We start from the raw sequence: 6,166 nt of genomic DNA, 5'->3' as shown, positions 1-6,166 counted from the left end.
CTTAGCTAAGAATCCATCAACTTAATTCCTCTTCAGGCTGCAGGTAGCTGGGAGCTGTGAAGTACGGCTCATTCACATTTGGCTCACACCATACAGAGTTAAGATTAAAGACCCTTCCTATATAACTAATGTTGAAGTGTCTTGAAAGCTGTCTAAGGACCTAGCCTAAAGACCAGTTTCACATGTTTAGATTCCTTGCAAAAGAGACAATTAAGACACCCTGCTGAAAATTTGCAAAATCTCAATTTTTTAACAGTATTTTAAAACTTGCTGAAACTTCAGTTGCTGTAACAATGATGCAGAACTAGCTGAGCATTATAATAAAGTTTTTTAAACTAATGTTCAGGTTCACTAGATGTTCACCATTCTCAGCGTCAAGCTGAAAGTTTAAAGAAAACAGCTGTGGAGGAAAAAATAAACTGGAAATCAGACAGACGTGGCTTTGTACAGGAGAGCACACGTGCAGAGGTGAATTAAGTCAAATTGCACTTTGACCAAAAGTTAGGTATTTATTTATTTAGTGTAAATTTCTTCTTCTTTCCAGTTTGCTTCTTTCCCCCAGGCTGAGCAAGGCTGACCTTTCAGCAGTTGGCTGCCAGGGAGCTGACTGGTTCTGCCCTTCATTATGTCAGAAAAGGAGACACAAGAATTCATTACATAAATTTTGGGTTTCCAATGAAAAACTCATGCTCCAAGAGTAGCAATATTTGCCAACGGCATCCTTACTTTTTGGATGATTAGACAGGCTAGTAAATGACCCCACGTCAGCCAGCAGCAGGAACTATCTTGTATGGTGGTCAAAAGAAATGACTGATTCTGTAAGCTGCTGTGTGCACCACACAAAATGTCAATTCCCTCTTGTAAAGTGTTGTGCTCCCCTCCCCTGTTACCATCTGTGGCAAAAAAAAATCTCATTTGGTTTCAGCCTGTTTAGATTGGGCTTCACTTGAACATTTTCTTTTGCTTTGGGTCCATGCGGGTTTCTGGTCTGATAGACTTAGTCCTGCAGAAGGAAGCGAAGGAGCCCGAGGCTGGTCAGCAAGTGGTGTGGGTACAGAGCACACGGACTGGCTTTTCCTCTTACGGTCTTCCCAAGTGACAGGTTGAGAGTCTTTACAACCTGAGAAGGAAATCTGTGTTGCAAACTAGCAAAAGCCCATCACAAGGAACATAAGGACCACACTGATTCTGGGGCCAGCATTTCTAAGCTTCAGGAGGTCCAAAAACTAAAGCAAAATTCGGTCACAGCTCTGGAGCGTCACTGGGAGTGTGAACTCATCAGTTAGGTATGTGTGCACAGAACTGGCTGAGATCAACAAGCCTTAATGAAAAATAGAAGTCAGCATTGCTTTAGACTTCAATAAGATCTGAGACTAGATTTATTTCCCATGATTTGGGGTCACACTGTCAGCATTTCACAGGGCCCCTTAGCACATTCTGTGAATAGACTCAAGAACTGGTTTCAGTCCAACTGATGTCCTTACCATTCATTAACATCAAATGTATAAAACACACAGAGAAAAAGACAGACCTCCACATAATTCACTATAAATGGCAGTTTCCTCCATTCCCCAGCTCTTGCCAAGCAGCACAGCTCTCCTTCAAGAGCTGCTTTTGTGGTCGTGTTTTACCAAGCTGTGGAACAAGTGCCTGAACTATAGTGCTGTTACTTCTTACCGAGGCTGCATTTCTTCCCTTGCCATGCTGGACACCAGAGCCTGGCTGCAGCAGAAGGTGGAGGTGCACAAAGAATACAAGATCAAAATATCATTGAGGACAACAGGCCTCTACTTCTAGCATGGGCCTAGTTCCTTGTGTCCACTTATGGAGGTCAAAGGTATAATTTACTTAGAGGAAGAATTATATGTGCATAAACAGCCATTAACTAATAATACAGAAAAGATGCTTTTAAATTCAAATGGGTGGCACAGCAGCCAGTACCAGACAAGTGACCCAAGCATCTTGTTACTTACATAAACTGAAACAGGAGGGAGTCTGATGCTGATGACAAAACCTCTTTGTGAGTAACACTGGCAAAATCTTTTAGAGAGCAATTCAGGACTAAGTTGAAAGAAAATGGGGCATTTCTAGGAGAAACTAACTTTTAAGAATTGCATTTCTTTCCCTGTTTGTGTACAACAGGGAATGGAAGTAACTGCTGCTATTTTGTTTCAAAGACTGATTATCGTGGGGGGCGGGGCGTGTGCGGGGAAGGGGAAGCACTTTTCTGTTCTCATGAAAAACCTGTAGTAGTGTAAGGTGTTGAGGAAAGAACACCCTTCTTCGCAGGAGAAAGAAAAGACTATTCTAAATGGGGAAGGGTGATTACAGCGCTCATCAACTACCATAGCCTGCACCTACTGCATTTCTTATGAGTCTTACCTTCAGTCCCATCTCTAGGCTTCAGTCCTTCCAGTTTCATTTGGGTGCATCTCATCTTGGGCTGTAAGGTCTTAAAATAGAGTGCTAAGTGATGTCTCAGCTTGTTCTGCCTGCAGCTTTGGGAGTGACCATACTGCACCCCCAGAATGCAATTCAGCTTCTTCAAATAGAATAAACACCTATTTAAATAGTAGTCTTCCTCCACCACTCCCTCAAAAGCCTATGAGCAGGAGATCAAAGATTTCTCAAGCTCAACTGGCCCATCCACACGTGAGGGTTAAGGCTTACTGACCTCTAGCCAATAACACACATGGGAGTAATATGGATTAGGATAACAACCAGACTTTGAATACTGAACCCAAATAATCTGGCATTTACAGTTTGGTCAGCTGGGACCTCTCTTTTATGCAAGGTGAAAGCACAGTTTGGAGTCACTCATTGTTAGCACAATGCCTAACTATCCCACTACCCCTAAGAAAACAATACATGGAAGCAGCAGCTGTTCAGAAACATCCCAGTGACTTAAAATACAAGCAAAAACAGTCTGAGAGCAAAAGTTGTGAAGATAATAAATGCAGCACTAGCAAAGTAACAATACGATACTCTGAAAATAGGAGGTGCTTTTCAAGAGTGAGGGGATGAGACAGGCCAACCTCACAAAATACGGTGGTGCTTTGAACAACTGCAGCTGCCTAGAGGGAGGGATATGAGAAGGTTCAAGGAGCAGATTCTGAAATGGAAGGTGGTGCTGGTACAACTGCAGCCACATGCTCAATGTTTCTTTGCTGGTCCCCCTCAGACTTGCTAGGTTCATAAGGGCTCTGTTAGCTGAAGTACTAGGACTGTGGGAAGCAAGACAAGTAACAAGAACTGTCAGAAACAGGTTTCTAGGTTTCTGCCTTTGTTTTAAGAATGCCTCAGCTCCTTGCTCTTGATCCATTGTTGGTGGGTGTCCCAGGTGTGATTTCTTTTGGCCCTCCTCTTAATCATGGCCCAATGTCCATGACTTTCCCAGGGACTGCCTGAATCTTTCACTCTCCAAGACAGAAACTAGGACCCCTGGCCAGTCTGGGCAGATTCACCTGGCATGGTCAAGCTTTACAGTACTGAAATGCCACAGTGATGAGATGCTGGTTTCAGGAACAGACGGTTGAAAATGGTCTGGTGTGGGCTACAGATCAACATTGAAGCAGGGAGCATGATCAAGGGTAACAGAGGATGCAGAGGTAAGGAGGTCAGGGAAGGGTGCAAAGCAGTCTCTGAACTCAGCTCACCAAACGTACAAAACAGAGATTATGTATGTACCAGCAGTAGTCTGTGATGATACATGTAAATTTACTGTGTGACAGAAGTGTGCATATACATTATTTAGCCAGTAATTCCAGCCAGTTATCTGAAGCTGGTACAGAATTGACATAGGTCAATTCAGTATGCGTAAGCAAAAGACAATAGACAAAGATGTCATGAACAGACAAGCCTTCAGCTCTTAGCAGATTAAGTGGTTCATTTAGCTAGCAGGTAATTTTTTAATAAAAACAGTAGGAGTGCCACCAGAACAAGTTTCTAAAGGCCAAAAAGAAGAATGTATTTGGAAGCTGCTACCATAAAGTAACAAGCTGGATTTTCCCCAGGATTAAATAATGTGTTGCTGCTGCAGTCTTGGGCGATGGAGTAGCTGAGGCAAGCAGCTCCCTGATGTTGGGTTTGTTCCCTTATACTTGCAAAGACACAGCATTCACCTCAGCGCTGCCCTGGTGCTTGTCCAAATAATGAAACTAGCTACTACATTTGCGGATTAATCCCTGAGCAAGGGATTCTGTAAATATTAGGCAGCCCTATAAAAACAGACCGACAGAAGAAGAAAGGAGGGGAGGTGCTTGGCAGAAAAAAAAATAAATTAAGGGTTAAAAATACATCATATGGGTTGGCAATGGCACAGAACAAGACAGACTGCAGATAGTGATCACTGCTACTACTAGTCAACACTTGCTGGAGCTGTGAAGGTCCTTTCTACAGTGCAGTTAATAGGTAGCACCTTGGCAATACCACAGCTATCAACTGACCTAGTTACTACAGGGTTTCCGTTCCCAGCACTCACAGCCAATACAATCTTACTTCAACTTTCACAACTATGAATGCTTTGTTTAAAGCTTCAGCAACTGGAATCAAGTGATCACTGCTGAATCTCAGCTTTCACTTAAACAGATAAAGAAAATGTGAAGCTTCTCACCATCAGAGAAAAGCTTGATAAGATGAATTCCCTAAGGTCAAAAGCCATGACGATAAACAAAGAGAACCTATCCCAAGATAGGCTTAAAATATTGTTATTTTTAAAGCACACCTGATATTTTTGAAGGTTCTCCTTCATTTTCTGATCGTATTCCTGGAGGAGCGCTTGGTGGAAAGATGGGACTGACTTTAAAAAAGCAAGTTTTCATTAACAAAAGTTAGCACAAAAAGCAGCAGGAACACATTTACATCAGCTGGGAAAGGAAAAAGCCAAAGTGCTGCACAAGATGAAGAAAAACCCAAGGAGGTAGGGGAAAGCAGGAGGGAGATTTTTTGCTTTCCTCCCCCTTGATCACCCTATCCTATACAAGAACCCTCTAAATCTGGCTGTCTCTGAATGCCGCTTTCACCTCCCTCTTCTAAGCCAAGCTTCCCTTAACACTGTGAGTTCATCTGTAAGAGCTGGAGGCAAAAGAGGAAACCAAACACACAATAAAAACATGAGGATTGGCAAAACAAGGATTCCTAGAAGTAAGTATCACAAAGACAAGGTCAGTTAGCACTCAAGCTACCAGATTAGAGGTTAGACCTGGATTCCTCTCAGGGGGAGAGGGAGTGTGATTTTCAAACTCCACAGCATGAGAGTTTCCTAAGCGAGCCAGGGGATTTACCCCGTTACTTTCAATAGGCTGCATGGCTTAGTATCTCAGCCATCTTGGGTCAGCTTCTCATCTAGGTAAGGTCCAGGTAGATCCAATTCAGTCTTAGGTGAGAGTGAAACCTTCAGCCCTGTGCTCTGTGTGCTCCTGTCATGCTGGAGGGTCAGCCCCAGCGCTCCCCTGCCGCATCCCCACCTCCAGGTCCCCAGCTCACAGTCCCACCACCATCCGTGCTTATCTTGGGGACTGCAAGTTAGATGTAGATGTGACTCAAGCTACCTTCAGCAGTGAGGATGGTGGGGATGAGCACGCATACATGGCTCCCTAGGCTCTCTCCTTTAGCTTCCACTATTAGCCAGAGCTGGTGACGTGGCACTGGCTGCACGGGCCCATGTGGGACATCACTGTGCCCAGCAGTGTGGCCTGAAGACCATCAGCTGTGAGATCTTTGATGCTGCTCCATGTCCTGGAGGGAGTTACGCTGATGTAACCTTAAAGAAAAGCCATCCAATGTTTGTCATCTAACATGTCGTGAGGGACAGAAACAGCCATTTGGAGGGCCTTCTGAATATGTGAGCATACTATTAAAAACCAAACCCAAACCCCAAACCATCTCACTGATTAATAATCACATACCTGGAAAAAGAAATTTAAAATAATACCCTCATCCCCTTAGCAGCCCAGTCTGCCAGGAGTGACTCGATAGCCATATGGTGCACCTATCACTACAACCAGCAGACCCAGATAACAGCGAGGGACTGGTTTGAGGGTGGGAAGCAGGCCTTCCCTGTCACTTGTAATCTCACATCCAGAGGCATCTTAAGTCCTTTCTAAACACGTTGATACTGCCTGAAATTCACCAAAAAAACCCAGCCTTTGTTTGTGTTAACAGGATG

The sequence above is a fragment of the Strix aluco genome, chromosome 9, assembly GCF_031877795.1.
Source record: "Strix aluco isolate bStrAlu1 chromosome 9, bStrAlu1.hap1, whole genome shotgun sequence".
Classification (NCBI taxonomy): domain Eukaryota; kingdom Metazoa; phylum Chordata; class Aves; order Strigiformes; family Strigidae; genus Strix; species Strix aluco.
The sequence above is the reverse complement of the archived record's forward strand: the minus strand, read 5'-3'. Positions refer to the sequence as shown.